The sequence below is a fragment of the Nicotiana tabacum genome, chromosome 7, assembly GCF_000715075.1.
Source record: "Nicotiana tabacum cultivar K326 chromosome 7, ASM71507v2, whole genome shotgun sequence".
NCBI classification, from domain to species: domain Eukaryota; kingdom Viridiplantae; phylum Streptophyta; class Magnoliopsida; order Solanales; family Solanaceae; genus Nicotiana; species Nicotiana tabacum.
The window spans coordinates 35,873,086-35,886,803 of NC_134086.1; the positions used below are offsets into that span (position 1 = coordinate 35,873,086).

The 13,718-nt window shown below is 36.4% G+C and overlaps 1 long non-coding RNA gene across 1 annotated transcript; it reads right to left on the reverse strand.

Annotated features, from left to right (window-relative positions):
- Positions 1-5,161: 5,161 nt before the first annotated feature.
- Positions 5,162-7,960, reverse strand: LOC142182672 (uncharacterized). The gene is made up of 2 exons (XR_012711557.1): positions 7,546-7,960; positions 5,162-5,421 (listed from the first exon to the last, which is right to left on the reverse strand). It is a non-coding gene; the product is annotated as an uncharacterized LOC142182672 (long non-coding RNA).
- Positions 7,961-13,718: the final 5,758 nt, after the last annotated feature.

Sequence of the window (13,718 nt, forward strand, 5' to 3'; positions counted from 1 at the left end):
TGAGGTCTATTGCTCCTTCACTTGCCATGATAACTTTGATTTCCGCTTGGAAGACCTTGCTTGTCACTGGCTAACCACTTTCTTTGTCAATCTTATCACAGAAAATACCTTTGATCTGTTCCAACCCAACACCCTCTATCTGTTGCATTGTTCATGAATTGACATATACCGATCCTTTGTATTTCACATGAATCTCAAAGCACGTTGATTGTTACCAACTCAGTGCGCTTGCTATTCTTTCCTGACTTATGACACTTTGATGTGCATAGCCAAATCCCTTTTTGTGCAATTGGAAAGCTGGTGGAAAATTTTGTAGTCATTTCTCACATGTTTTGACCAAACAGACTCAGGAAGAGGAAGTAAACAAGACAAAAGGAACAGAGTAAAGGACAATGGAAAGGGATGATTCCTAACAAGAAACTACAAAGTAGAAACTTATCAGATGGGGATACCAACTCTAATGACCATGACATGCACCTTTAGATTAAGTGGCCTAATCTGTCAAACAAGTCTGATATTCAACTCTTGTTATACACTCTAGGCCATGAAACTGGGCTTCAATTCTCCGATTATCCAATCCGATTCCCGATCCTTATTCGACTTGTAGTGCCCGAAGGGTTTTCATTATCAAGCCTCTCTCATTTTGTTATTTCTCTCGACTTACCGTCGCCTTATGGTGCCTATGAAGGTTTTCACCAATAAGACTCTCTTATTTTGTTCTTTTCTTCTTATTTCCTCCGATTCTGCAGATGACAAGGCATTACCTATAGTAAAACATCATATACCCTTGGCATGTCTAAACTCAGCACTCTCAAAGATTATCCGAGAGGGCTTTCTTGGATTGTAATATGGCTTTTAGCCAGGAATAAAAGGAAAGATATCATAAAGGCTTAAAGTAACTATGACAATGAGGTTAATTTATTTTCAACTTTTGGAATCCATTCTAAAAACTTTGCCCCAATTTCTAAAGCAGGGGAATTTGAATCTATTTTTCCATCCTTTTTTTTTGGAATTTCCCACTCTCGACTTCGTGGGATTATGAAATATTTTATTTGGTGCGACCGAACCGTAAGGCTGCCTACGTATCTTGTGGTGACAAGAATCAGGTCGAACGTAATTCACAAAGATACGTTTTGTTGTTGCTATTTTTCTTTTTCTTTTTTTCTCCCTTTTTTCTTTTCTCTCTTTTTTCTTTCTTTTTTTTTCTTTTCTCTTTTTCTTTAACTCTATTTTTCTCTTCTTCCTTCTTTTTTTCTTTTTTTTTTTGAATTTTCCTTTTGGAATGAACTTTCTAAAATAAACCTATGGGGACATGAATTCTTCTTTTTTCGTATGACTCTAACTTGATTCCAAAAGAGGGGAGGTCAAAGAAATTAGTACAGGCTCAAAAGGGTATCAAATGGTATAAGTGTTTAGGTAGCTGAAAAAGGGTCTCCCAATCCCTGAAAATGCCAAGTACAACACATGTAACTTGAAATGAAAATTGAAGATCGTGCACAATATTTCTTTTGCAGTTTCGGCATTGATATCGCTGATATGCCTTCCACTTTTCTTTAGCACCTTGTCAAGTATAAAACCCTCATTGGGTGATTTCCTCTTTGCAATGGATATCCTCCGTCAATTCGGAGAAAACTTCCTTGACTTTATCATGTAACTTGAGATGCACTTGAACTCAAAGTTGCATGCTTCAAATCATCCGTGATGCACTCTCCCTTAACTAATTCTTGTCACCCTAATAGCTTCCCAAATTATCTGCCCTAGATTCACATGGTTCGGGCTTCAAGTGATCTCAAAATGTCCAAATTTGTACTTATTTCCCTCAAGTGCCCCTATCATCTTCAAAATTATTTCATTGTTTCATGATTAAACTAACTTTTAAGACCATGCCTAGAATTATGCGTGCATGTCATGTCACTAGAGCCAGCATGAAAAGAACTATAAAAGGAAAAAGAGAACTAAACAAAAATGACTAGAAATAACATAAAACAGAAAATTGCATTACGGTGAAAGAGTTTGGACAACAAGACAAGCAAAATAAACTGGGGTACAACCCTGGAATAAACTTAAATAACACTAAATGAGTTACTACGACTAAAGGAACTAGGCAAAATAAAAGGATAGGAGGGTTTGAGTGACAAGACAATATCCGGATTACAACCCTGAAATAACCCGGACAACAGAAATGACAACAAAATAAACCACCAGAGCTCCTCCCTGGCTAGCCAAGAAAAGAGCGTCTTTCCAATTGCCAAGCTCGGCATCTTAGCCACTGAGTTCCACATCAATATTACCAAGACCATTACCATTTCAATATCATTAACTTTAGCCAGCAAGTTCCCAAGAGAATTCTCATGCTCCCTGTCACTGTCCTTGATCACAATTATCCCTTCTTGAATCATTCTTTCTATTTCCCTTTTCAAAGTACGACAATCTTCAATGCTATGACCTTGGACATTAGAGTGGTACATGCACCGTACAGTAGGATCAAAACCTTTTGCATATGGGTCCGGAATATAGCCGAGGAGCGGCTCAATCAGGCCAGAATGTTTTAATTTCTCAAACAAGTTTGCGTAGGATTCTCCGATGGGCGTGATTATATTTTTGCCTTTGTTTCCCTCCATGCCTCAGTTTTCTAGAATTGTTGGTTGCTTGAAAATGCTGTGAAGGCGTACGAGAATTTTGGGATGCTGGTGCTCACCCTAGGGAGTGACCTAACGGTTGGACAGATGGCCGGATGTTGTTCAGCGGATAATACTAGGGTGGATTATGTGGAGTTTGGGGATGTTCATGGGGTCGGTATTGAGGCTGAAAGCGTTGAGCAGGGATGCCCACTGGATCCCGTCGTTGGCGGGGCTCAACAACATTTTTTCTATTTCTCTTTTTTCCACCCAGACTTATTGAGATGTTTTGAATGTCTTCTGTAGTATCTTTCAATGCAGAATAACTCATGATTTGCCTGACTTGATTCCTTTCTCTACCATCTTCCCATTTTTACCACATAACTGAAAGGTTTACCCAAGGCCGGGATCAAATGACTGAAGTAGGTGGGCCCCTAGGCTTGTAGGAAAAGCTCAACCATTTCTTCTTCACCAACCGGGGGACTGACCCGAGCAGCTTGTTCCCTCCATCTGAGCCCAAACTCCCTAAAACTTTCCTCCGGTTTCTTTTCCATCTTAGATAGGGAGGAGCGGTCTGGGGTAATGTCTATATTGTATTGAAAGTGTCGAACAAAATCCTGAGTCATGTCATCCCATGCATGCCACTTATTGACATCTTGACGAGTATACCATTGCAAGGCTGCCCCAGTCAAGCTCTCACTAAAATATGCCATCAACAAATTACCTTTCCCGCCAACACTTCTCATTTCACTGCAGTAACCTCTCAGATGTGCTACTGGATCTCCACGTCCATCATACAAATTAAGCTTTGGCATTTTAGACCCTTTCAGCTTTCTGGATAGCTCATCTTGCCCTTCTTTTCCTGTGAACTTTTCATTTTCAACATGAGGCTTATTTTGAAGGCTCTGATTGTACGAGTCAGGAACCTTGTGGGAAACCTCTGAGGGGTAATATTGGGTATCATGAGCTTTGAATGGGTGTTCATTGTTGGGGATAGTGGATATGACAGGAGGGCAATTTTGGGGAAAGATAATTGGAGGACGAGTGATTGAGCTACTAAGGTGGTTGGGAAAGCTATGATAAGCGGGAAAATATGGAGAGTATGGGGAATCATCTGGCACTATGACCGAAGTATGGGTAAGAGTAGCATATAGGAAGGTAAGTGGTGGCGGGGGTGGTGCCTTCCCAGTCATCCAAGCCCGATACATGTCCGCCATGTGTTATCTTAACCTCCTCACCTCTTCAACCAACCCAATGTCATGTTCAACCAATTGCTTTTGGGCACCCGTATCAACCAACTCAGTCTGTTGTCATCTGCCATTGCCTTTCGACCTTATGTTGTAGAGAAGAGTTACCACTTTAAGAACTACAAACCAACCACCTTTCTACTATGAAGATGAAGTCATCACGTTAGCGTTAGGGCATTTAACATAAGATAATCTCACTTTATGTGCAATACACCTAGCCACAGTTATCGGTTCTAAAATGACTTCGAGGGTACGAAGGTCAGTTGGCATCATCTCAATTTGTTCATTTCAATCCTTTCTTATCTTTGCTTTTAGCACTTGCTTGCTCATTTTTTTTCCTCTTGTTTTTTTCTAATTATCACTTTTTCTTTCCTCTCATTTCTCACGTCCCATAATTTCACCCCTTTTTTCTTTTCTTTTTTTTGTTGTTTTTTTTATGATTTTTTCTCTCTCTTTTTTTCTTTTAATAAATAAAAAATATATTTCGATCGAACCTTATGTAGGTTGCCTACGTATCATGACACTACATGAATCAGATCTTTGCGTAGTTCGGGAAGATCGGGAATAAAGTAAACAAACTAACGTTCTCTTTTTCTTTTTATTTTTTTTATTTTTTTTTACCTTAATGATTACTCTAATGATAAAATGGAAATAAAAGAAGCAGATTTTTTTTGAATTTCCTTGACTTAATGTTCTATAACCTATTCTAAACTCAAGCTTAACGAGCATATATTTTCTTTTTTTGAAACAAATACTCTATGAGAAATTATTAAGAAAAAAACTCTAGAAGAAAAAAAATATTTTTTTTTGATTCTTTTTTTTAGGAAGGAAATCTAAACAATAAACCAAAGAAAAAATATTTGAATTTTCATTTGATATCCCTGAAAAAGATTTCGAAACGAGAAATGAACAAGATAAAAAAATATTTTTGGATTTCAGTTTTTGATTACCTAAGGAGAAATTCTAAAGATAAATAAAAGATGAGGTGTTTTTTTTATTTTCCATGTACAATGTGCTAAAGTTCTAATGAAAATAATTTTTTTTTAGTTTTCATTAATTTCCCAAAGAAGCACCTCAAAAGAAAATCCTTTTGGATTTTGGAATTAACACCTTACAAGAAAACTTTTAAAAGAGGTACTAAAAGAAAATTCTCTTTTCTTTTTGAATTTTTAATCTTAATGTACTAAAGGAAATATAAAAATAATTTTTATTTTGAGTTTAGATATTGATTTCCTAAAGAAAAACCCAACTCAAAAATATTTTTGCATTAGTATTCTAAAGAAAATTTCTAACGGAAATACAAAACGCAAAATCTCTTTTTTTTTTTGAATTTTCGAGTTACACCATGCTTTTTCAAATACAAAGTAGAAAGTACAATAACAAAAAACTCGACATTACTGTACAAAATTAGAAAGTAAAAGACGACATAAAAAGAAAAACATACTCAAAACATAAAAAAAAATAAGAATTTCCTAAAGCAACTCCTGACTGAGCGATCTTGACTGGATGGTCCTAAGGCATCTGTCATGCCCAAACTCCGGTAAATAGATCCACACCTGTAAGAGAAAATTAAGACCAACACTATGTGAGATAATAACATTCCCTACTAGACACATGCAAGACATGGTTGTGACTATTTTTCAAAAATTAACCTATGTGGCTAAAAATGGCTAAACGTGCAAGATTTGGCTACGACTCCGCGAAGCCAAGAACCTCAGATTTACTAGGAAGACTGGACCCTATGTGGGTTGCCTACGTATCACGCCCCGAAGATGAGAATCAGGTATGCGTAGTTCGGGCAGATTGGATACTGGTGAGAACTAAAAAAACAACTAATTTAGAGAAAATATATTTATTTTTTTGAAAAATGATGAAACATATAAACTCTTTTTGGATTTTCTTTTCTTTTTTCCTTTTTTGATTTTCTGAATTTCGGAAAATGATGAAAAAGTGCAAAATCTTTTTTTTTTTTTTGAATTTTTAGGCTCTTTTTTTCTTAACAAAAATGTGGCAGAAAATATAATTGGGCCCTACTCGCTTTATCCTCACACTTCACCCTCTCTTTTTTCCTTTTTTTCATTTGTCCTCAGCTATCATTGGTCCGCAAATGACCCTTTTACCCTTGAAAAAATGCAACGTGTAGCACATAGGATGCGTCAGGATGGTCTTTTATTTTTGGGTATACCTGTCCTAGATGGACCCAACCCCTGTGTTGAGTCCCCAAAGTCAAATGCACGTGATGCAATCAAGCGTTCCTACTAGGGATCCGGCATGAAGCTGGGTTATTTTAAGTTTAAAACCTAGGTATGTTGTTCTAGACTTATGTACCCGAGCGGGCAACTCGAGCCGGGGAGAGCTACGTACCGGGAACCAAAAGGCCATTCGGCTTTGTAACTTGTCCGAGCCTCTTCCTAATTTAAGGTATGACACTAACAGAAGAGGAGTCACGCCAGCGTGCACATCCCCAAAGATGAGAAAAGAAGGGTTTCATAGCAGTTTATATCCAGTTCAGGTAATATCAAAGCGGTAAAAAGCAACATTTAGCACATTAGGCCCAAACATGTAATTAAAACTAGATAATAAATAAAAGCCAAATATAACAATTATTCTAAGCTCGAATTCTTGAACCCTGAACCAGAGATTCTGGGTTCTTTTCCCCAGTAAAGTCGCCAGAGCTGTCACACCTTCTTTTATTTAACACTTAGAGTCGCCACTTGGGATAAGTTATGGTGTCCCAAGTCACCGGTTCCAATCCCGAATCGAGGAAAGATTGACTCTGTTTTATAGTCCGCGAACACAGAAATTCAGGTAAGGAATTCTGTTAACTCGGGAGAAGGTGTTAGGCATTCCCGGGTTCTCTGGTTCTAGCACGGTCGCTACTGTTATAATTGGCCTATTTTTTGATTTTAATACACTCTTGAAACCTATGTGCATTTTATTCCTTTTAAACCGCTTTTAATAATCTAATTGTTATACAACTAATTATTGATTACACATTTGTGAATCATGTCATAGGAACCGTACCCACGATCTACAACGTATTTATTTAATTAATAAGATTAAAATGTGGGACAGGTCACATAAATGTACCCCCGAATTTTGGAAATTAAGTGTCACAACTACGTCACGGGAACCGTACCCGTAGCTATGACAATTTAATTAACACGCCTAAAGCAACTACGCGCGCATGAGTTCAAATATTTTTCTAAGGTTTGAGAATATTGTAGGCCAAGAATTATGGACAAGACATTATTGCGGAACTATTCCAAGTCAATCAACCCCAACTAATTGCTAAATCTTCACGACCCAAGATAATTTTACAACCAAATCGTATGGCAACAACATTTAATTTCAAACTTAATCAAAAAACATAAACAGGATTCTTAATACTCAAGTGATTAGTTTTCCATGTAACTCAAAATATTAAATCAAATAAGCAAATCAAAATAAGAAAACATCTACTTGGGTATCGAACCCAACATAGTATTTAACAGGAAAGATATCAATTATAATATTGTGACAATAGATAAAATACAAACAGAAACACACAAAACACACACAGGCATATATACACTGTATTGTATAACGCAACTAAACATAACATAACAGAAAGCTTAATCAATCTTGACATCATAATTAATCAACACAACTAATAAAAGAAATGAGTGAGAGAGATGAACCTTTTATATTGAAATTTTTTGATTTAAATATCACATCGGCACTTCTCAAGTCGAACAAACAACAGAAACTTGAAACCAAACTTTAACGCCGAGATCGATGGACCGGACCTGTGAGCATGATGCTCGAATGACTTCGAACTTGCCGGAAGAAAAACTCGAACTTCCGGGTAAAAATAGTTGTTGTTTCGGGGTGGTTTGGTGCTAGTTTTTACGGTGGTTGGGAGCTATTTTTAGCTCACTCTCAGTGTTTGCTGAGCTCGTGGAGTTTAGTTTAATGGAGTTTCAGGCTGCCGGAAGGTGGTCATTTGGGTGATGAAAGCTGCTCTTCGATTTTTTGGTGGTTCGATTTTGTTGACGAAGATGATTTGATGAGGGGTCTGATCGATGTGTTGTGTTTGGAGATGCGGCTGCCAATCTCTATGTCCATCGAAGAAGACGAATGACGGGCGGAGGTCCTAGGTCTATTGCGGCGCTTGTCAGCCTTTTGTCCTTAGCCTATTTTTTGTTGTTCCGCCCATTTCCAGTATTCCCTTTATTTTTAGGTGTAGGTACTATTATATAGGGGTAGGAAGTAGGTTAGGGGTATGAGCCTAGGAATTATGGGTTAGGTCCAAAATTAGGCCTAAAAATGGGTTGCTCGAGCCCAAGTTTTATCCTTTCTCGGTAAACGAGATTAAAAATACGATCACATTTATTAATTAATCCTATTTAAGTAAAATAACTATTAAAATAATATTAATCATTAAACAAACCTATTTTTTGGTATTTTTTTAAGATTAAAAATGACTACAAAATATTAATGAAATTATTTTTTTTGTAATTTTTATTTTCTGGTAATAAAATAAAGTAAAAGAGTAAAAATGAGTTGAAATAGATATATTAGGCCTAAATTAAATATTTACGTGCTAAAATATGAAAAATCTTGGGGAGGGTCAAAAATCACATGTCTACAATATGAACTTTGTGCAACATTCTTAGTGGATTTCTTGCTTCTTCATTGACTTGTACTTAGTCTACACTGTAGGATTTCTTGCTCTAACTGTTATTTTTATTGTTTTGAGCTGTGTATTTACTTTGGGACTACAAGACGGTATCCCGAGAGATCCCCCTGCATATTTACTTTGGGACTACGGGATGGTACCCCGGGAGATTCCCATACATATTTACTTTGGGACTACGGGTCAGTATCCCGGGAGATCCTCCTGCACATTTACTTTTGAGACTACGAGGCAGTACCTCAGGAGATCTCCTTGCATATTTACTTTTGGGACTACGAGACGGTACCTCAGGAGATCCCCTGCTGCTTTATCTCTGTGTGTTGTACTATCATTTAGCTGTGTTTTCCTCTTCATTAAATTCCAGTCTTTTATTATATTACTCTATTCTCCTGCTTTATTTATCATATATACCAGTGGGCCCTGACTTGACCTCGTCACTACCCGACCGAGGTTATGCTTGGCACTTGCTTTGTACTGTTGTGGTGTACTCATGCTACTCTTCTGCACATGTTTCGTGTGCAGATCCAGGTACCTCTTACCAGTCGTGCTGTTAGTTGCATACTTGCTGCTGCTCCGGAGACTTCAAAGTACATCTGCCCGCGTTCGCAGACCTCGGAGTCCTCCTCTATCCCTTTTATGTTGTTCCTCCTTTACTTCTTCTAGGTACTGATGTACTGAAACAAATAGATAAATTCTTAGAAACTTGTGACTTATGATATTCTGGGTCTTGGGGAAATTTTGTGTATATTCGAGAGTTAGTTATTGTACATGCCAAGCGACATTTATATCAGTTATTTAATTATATGTGGGTGTTAGTTATTAAATTTATGCTTTTATTTTTATTATTCCGCAAATGGTAGGCTTACCTAGTCGTAGAGACTAGGTGCCGTCATGACATTTCACGGAGGGAAGATTTGGGTCGTGACACATTTATATCACTTGTGTTTGTCTGCATTGTTTCTTTGCATTCTTATTATGTGCTTCTTCTGTGATGTCTTTATTGCCTTGACCTTCGATGTAGCTTACCTTGTCGTATTTCTTCATTGTTTCATTTCCTGTTTTCATTATTATATTGTACTATACATGTTCATTTTCTTTATTTATTCTAGTAGGCGTCTTGACCTAACCTCGTCACTACTTTACCGAGGTTAGGCTTGATACTTACTGGGTACCGTTGCGATGTACTCATATTACGCTTCTGACATCTTTTTGTGCATATCCAGGTACTTTATACCAGCCTAAGCATCCGTGAGTTGAGCTTGGATCGGAGATATCAAGATATATCTGTCGGTGTACGCAGGCCTCAAAGTCACCCTTTATCTAGTTTTTTTTATTTCATTCTCCTTTTATAGATACTGTTGTATAGGAATATTTCAGTATACTCGTATAGAGCTTGTGACTCGGTCTCACCAGATTTTGGGAGTTATATTTAGTTGTATTGTGGAGTCCTTTTTATGATAGCTGTTGGTTTAATTGGGTGTTTTATTATTATTTCCGTCAATTTTTCATGTATATTAGGCTTACCTAGTCTTAAAGACTAGGTGTTATTACGACATCCTACGGAGGGAGATTGAGATCGTGACAGGATTTAATCTCCATATTAAATCTTGCACTAACTTATGTACAACATAGATTTCATTTTTTCATTCCGCATAAAACAAAGAACTATTTGTATAATGTCTAGTTTCAATATTCTATTTATTTAATTAATATTTGCATAAGTCATGTTGGAATGTATGTACAATATTATTTTATGTGTGATAGAATGTGGAGCAAGAATATGGAATTAGTAATACATGGGTTAACGCTCTAAGACAAAAATAACCTACATGTAATACTCAATACTTAATTATTTCGAAGAAACTAACATTTTATTTTTTGAAATATGCATTGTATAATAATTTTTATATAGAATAGATCAAAGATCCAATAATAGATAAGTCTTACATTACGATCCTTGTATTATAATCCTGCATTTCAAGCCCCAGACCACTAATCCTTGCATAACGTGAGTCTAAACCAAACAACAACAACAACAATCCAGTATAATCCCACTTAGTGGGGTCTGGGGAGGGTAGTGTGTACGCAGACCTTACCCCTACCCTGAGGTAGAGAGGTTGTTTCCAAATAGACCCCCGGCATCCTTCCCTCCAAGAACTTCCCACCTTGCTCTTGGGGAGACTCGAACTCACAACCTCTTGGTGGGAAGTAGAGGTTGCTTACCATCAGAGCAACCCCTCTTGTCTAAACCAAACGACCTCTTAAAATCACAAAATTATATTTTGTCATATTAATTGAATTTTATTCACCATAACAGTAAAGAACCAAACTATTTTTTTAACACATTAAAATTGCTATATTATGTGCAAATTGCTTAAAAATTCAAGTGAGTTTTACTCACTATAGCACTAAAGTCACAAAACCTTTTTGTCACATTAAATTAAATGAACTTAATTAACTATAATTAGGGATGTACATAGGTCGGTTTGGTTCAGATTTTTCAATTATCAAACCAAACCAATAGTGTCGGATTTTTAAATCTATAAACCGAACCAAACCAACAAAGTCGGGTTTTTCAATCTCGATTTTTTCCCAAGTTTTTTCCAGGTTTTCGGATTTTTTCCGGTAAATCTTCATAGCACAAAATATGTAAGTTATGCTCCAAATATTTCTTTAGTCGTAGTAAGGTACAACTATGTAGTATATTTTTCAAGAAAATAACATAATAGTATGAGATAAGTCATAGCATTATACTAAAATATTCAATAACAAAGATAATAAAATTACATAAAGTAAATTTTACTAATTAATAAGCTATAAAAAAAATTAACATAATCTAAAAATACTATATAGGCCATGCTAAAATAAGTATAGTAAATAAGTATTATTAATTACATAACTAAATACTATAAGAAAAGATAAACTAATTATGTATTTTCATTATAAACCAAACTTAAAAAAATAGATATCCAACACTATCATCATTCCTAGTGTTGAATTGAATTTCTTGTTGGCATTAGTATTGATTTGAACTTTATTTGAGTTACTACATTTATGGGCAATAAAATTTATTTACCATTCAAGAATGTTAAGTCCAAACACGAAATAATACGTTAAAAGATAAGACTGTGAAAAAATTTAAGAAATATGTATAAATTACATTACAATAAATATTTATATGTATAAAATATTTTTAAAAATTGTATAAATATACTATCAAGTTGGTTTGGTTTCAGTTTGTTAAAATCAAACTAAACCAATTATGGTCGAATTTTTTTTTTTCAATACCAAACCACAATCGGATTTTTTTCCCGATTTGACGCGGACTATCGGTTTGGTATTGTTTATCAATTTTCTTTGCACACTCTAACTAAAATAATAAAGTCAGAAATTTTTTATGTTGTTAAATAAAAGTAGCTAATCCCAAACAATAAAATCAAAGAAGAAAGGGAAGTTGGTTAGTTTGACCATAGTTTGACCCCTTTGTAACAGAATTGCTTGAGCAAATTCTTTCATTTCTTCTTACGCACGTTTCTTTCTTTCAAATTCAAGACGTTAGAAGAAGTCTCTCCCTCAAAGTATCAAAAACTCTCTCCAACCCAAGAACTCAAATATTTCAAAACTCCTCCAAGAAAACTTCAAGAATTCCAACCAATGGCTCATGAAAGGAACTGTAACGACCTGAATGGTCGTTTTGCCTTCTAGATCCCCGTTTTCCTAAATAAGTCTCCTTGTATGTGCTTTAATTATTTTATGACTTGTGGGGATGGTTAGTTCGGGATTTGGAAGGGTTCGGATTGAAATCGGAATACTTGGTTCCTTGGTTTGGCTTTCAAAGGCTAAGTTTGACTTCGGTAAACGTTTTAAGTAAACGATCTCAGAATCGGGATTTGATGGTTCCAATAGGTTCATATGATAATTTCGGACTTGGGCGTATATTCGGATCGGATTTTAGATAACTCGGGAGCATTTCAATGCCTAATAGTGAAAGTTGGCTCACTAAAGGTTTTAAAGTTCTTTAAATTTGGTTTGGTACTAGTTTTAGTGTTATCGAGGTCCGTTTGAGATTCCAAGATCGGAAATAATTTTGTGTGGTGATTTAAGACTTGTACGCAAAATTTGGTATTATTTCGAGTAGCTTAAGTATGATTCGGCGCGTTTGGAGCGAATTTGAAACTTGAAATTCATAATTTGATTTAATTTAGTTTTGGGGTGTGGTCCTTAGTTTCATTGTTATTTTACATGTTTCGAGAGCTCGAGCAGGTCCGTATTATATTTATGGACTTGTTGGTGCAAATGGACGGGGTCTCGAGGGGCTCGGGTGTGTTCCGAACCACCTGGAGCTAAGTTGGAAAAACCAGAAATTTCAGTTCTGGTTTGCTTCTTCGCGAACGCGGAACGATCCACGCGTTCTCGATGAAGGAATTGGGGCTGGCGGATTTTTGTGCTACGCATTCGCGATAGCCAGCCCGCGTTCGCGAAGGTTTGGGACATATGGCCTTCACGTTCGCGTAGAGGAGCCTGGGCTGGGCTTTGGTCGTTGTTATTCTTCGCATTCGACAAGAAGCCCTCGCGTTCGTGAAGGGTAGTCCAAGCAAGCATCCACTTTCGCGAAGCCCCTGTTGCGTTCGCCATGGGTAATTTCAGGGGCATGGGTCGTTGGCCTTGCGTTCGCGAAGAAGGGGTAGTTGGGTTGTGTCTTGTTTTAAAAATGGGACTAAGGCCATTTCTTCTCAATTTTCATTCTCTTGGGCGATTTTGGAACTCTTTGAAGAGGGGTTTTCACCTAACACTTTGAGATAAGTAATCACTATACAATGTGAGTTACATACATAAATTATGGGTAGATTTTAACATGTAAATTTGTAAAATCATGGGTTTAGATAAAAAACTTAGGTTTTAATAAAAATAGGATTTAACCATGAAAATAGTTATGGAATCTAGTGAAAATTATATATTTGAGTTTGTGAGGTTATGGATAACATTTATCTTTGAAAATATCTGGAACCCGGGCACGTGGGCCCGAGGGTGAATTTTAGGAATCTTCCAATTGGGTTTGGGCAATTACTCTAATAGTTAAATTATGAACTTTTGAACATGTATTGATTAAATTATATAACATTTAACTAGTTTCGGATTGTTCAGCACCGAGATAAGGCTTTAGAACGAAATTTG